Here is a 3,237-nt window from a genome sequence, read left to right on the forward strand (position 1 = left end):
GACATTTTGTCTACGTCAGCACAACGGATTGTCATAATTTTCTCTCAAAACAATTTCATTTTTAATTAGGATATTTTAAAATTAAAAACTTAAAGAAGTCTTTTGTAATTAGTGCCTTTTGGTTAATAAAACCTTGAGTTAAGAAGACAGAGTTGGTTTTAGAAAAGTGAATGTTACAATGAAAACCAAATCTATTTAGAACTAAAACAATGTAATTTCAAAGAAATGTTAATATTGCGAAAGGTGAAAACGTTGAACAATTTACGTTGATCGCTTTATGGTTTATTACAGCATTTCTGTACGAAAACAAAGCTAGGGGTGTTATTTATCGTGCAAAATAAGCGAAACTCCAAAAAAGCTAAAGTTAGTAGGTACGCGTGGAAATATAACAAGTGGAGCTTGCAACACAAATCTTTCACTGCATTCTGTAAACAAATAAATTTACAAATTTTCGACCGTTTCCATTTTAAAGTTCAGGTAGTACGGCACGAAATCGGATCAGTGTTAACGAGCACATTGCAATTAAGTCGTGCCGCATGTCCCTCTCGACGTTTTTGCGAGCACCGAAGCTGCGCACAATTGTCTCTTATGAATTGTTTGTTTGTTGGCAAATGCTCATGTTTTATTAAATACTGCTTTATGTTTTGTGACTCGACTAATTCTTTTAACATTATCTTTTGTTTGTGAAGCTGCTTTATTTTGTTCATTACGCTGCTGATCGAGAAATATCTTTATTGTAAAATGTTTCTCTTTGGTTTAAGTTTATTTAATTTCAACACCGAACACATACAAATTTTATAATGATGACGATATAACGTGTATAGTGAAAATATTAATAAAACCGCAATAACCTAGAGTCGTTCCAAAGTCGATGGTGCAAAGTTGCTAAGTGCTTACGTAAGGTCCAATCCGGTGCCGGTGCCGGTGCCTCGGCGAACTTTTCCTACAAATGTTAACCACCGTAATAGGAAAAAGGCTTTGGCTTCAATGAACGTTATTACTTCACAATATTAAATTTGAAACAAGTGTTACCAACCAATAGCAGAATACTTTGTCTTTGTTATAGTGACTTTCTAATAGACAATATCCTTTTCCATTGAAAATATATGCTTCTATATTTAACTTTTATATATGTCGAAGTGACGAGCGGTTTGTGGAATTAATTCCGAAGGCAGATGATATGCACGGTAACTATACGCAATTATAGACTTGCGTATGTCGGAGTCAATGAAATAACGATCGCGTAGCACTATCCTTAGTTGACCACCATCTTAATTGATAACTTCACGACACACTCTAATCGAATTGCAAATAATTATAGACATTAACCAATTGATTTTATAATAACAAATCGCATCATTCCAACATTCAAAGACAACTGTCAACAGTCACTCGATCGACATCAGTCAACGCCGATGCAATTCAGCCAGTACTCAAAATTATTAGTTGCTAGTTACTTTAATCGTTCAAAAAGTATCAATAATTTCGCCCCGTAATAGATATTTTTAAGTATTCTAGTAAGACAAAAGTATTCTTATAAAATTATCTGAAGAAGATACAGAATTTGGATTCTCGATACAGAAATTGGAATTATCAATTTAAAGAATAATATTAAAGCTTTAATTTCTAAAATAAAAAACATATCCTTCAAAGGCAGTCTAATATATTATTAATCACACAAGATTACATCGAACAAGTTATTAACAAAGTAAAAGCTAAGTGAGTTAGCAAAGTATCGTGAAAACACAAACACATATACAAACTCACATACAATATCCTGGTAAAGACTGATCGATAAGATCGGAAAAGTTTAGATGGAGACAGTTCGATAGATGTGATCCCGTATCTGGAACCAATGATTTGTTTTGCTTGAAATTTATTCGGGAACTTCGAAGTACTATAGATTAGCAGTATTTAAAATATCTAATCTCGCAAATCTAGCTTTATTAAAAGAATTTTTGTGATCTTTATTATAAAGGTATATTTATAGTAATAGTTGCGTAAAGAAGCATTTAAACACCATCCTTTGACCACAATATGTTAAAAGCCAAACATTAACCTACATATCGTGAGAAAGTAAAGAGGTCATGTGTCAGTAATTACGGCCTCGACTCGCTGCACTACGCAAAACATAGTCGCGTTAAACCGCTATTGACCGTCGGTTTGTCAAAGACAATTAGGCCTTTTGGATACCACGTAACACTGAAATACTCTTCAATATGAATAGATGAAATTAATTTTACCAGTCACACATTTATCATTAACCACAATCCATCAAATTAACCACAAAAGTACATTTCGATCCGATGAGACCACTTCATCGGAAATTTGATATTGGGCTAAACTAAATATAAAACCGTACTGTTAAATATAGCATTATAAATCGTTTGACTACCACGCACGTCCCTTAACAGCCGCAAATGTGGCTCAGTTCGGGTGTCATGCTAATGATAACGGGCCACGCCGCCGCACGAGTCACTTATGCGACGTTATTAACTCCTCGTTACAGTTTAACTGCTTGATTAAATTTTTATGCACAGCGTCACTTCAGTCGATCATCAAATTTACAAACCGGAACAAATCTCACTACAAAACGCTTTAGTTTTAATAGGCTTGATTTTAATATTCAGACTGTCCTTCTCTGATTAATTTCAAAATAACTCATAAGAGCTCATGTATCTATGCGAAAAGATATAAAGTATATTTGCAATGTCTTAAAAAATATTAGATCAGAAAAAAATAACTCTAGACAAGATAACTAAAACGTCAAAATTTTTAAATCATCACAATCCTACACGTAACTAATTTCGAGCAATTCTAATAAATTCACACAAATGTATTCTATTTCGCTAATATTTTATCGAGATTTGTTTCGTTACAATCTCGTACGACACTGCACGAGCCTGAACTCCCGCCTTATGCCTATACAGGAGAATCGCATCTCCAACTTATGGTGACCTCCCATGAGCTCCGCATCACATCTTAAATGCAGCGAAAAAGTACAAGCTACGTACACGATGACGGGCCTTTTGAAATTGGACACATTGTAATAGCAAAAGCGTGTCCCATAAAGAACATTCCATGTTTTGTACATCTGGCTTGTTTCATTACGCGACTCTATTCCTAAGCGGATTCAATATGAACAATATATAATACGATTGTTTATGCAAAGTTTCGTTGTGTATGTTATTACTTATGAGTTTGTGAACTCAAGTTAGTTAAACTATTGCTGATAAA

General features: G+C 33.9%; 1 long non-coding RNA gene across 1 annotated transcript; it reads right to left on the reverse strand.

Annotated features, from left to right (window-relative positions):
- Positions 1 to 341: 341 nt before the first annotated feature.
- Positions 342 to 1,223, reverse strand: LOC106099576. Its single transcript, XR_001225391.1, has 3 exons — positions 1,037 to 1,223; positions 852 to 943; positions 342 to 425 (listed from the first exon to the last, which is right to left on the reverse strand). It is a non-coding gene; the product is annotated as an uncharacterized LOC106099576 (long non-coding RNA).
- Positions 1,224 to 3,237: the final 2,014 nt, after the last annotated feature.

The sequence above is a fragment of the Papilio polytes genome, unplaced genomic scaffold (assembly GCF_000836215.1).
Source record: "Papilio polytes unplaced genomic scaffold, Ppol_1.0 DF824102.1, whole genome shotgun sequence".
Lineage (NCBI taxonomy): Eukaryota > Metazoa > Arthropoda > Insecta > Lepidoptera > Papilionidae > Papilio > Papilio polytes.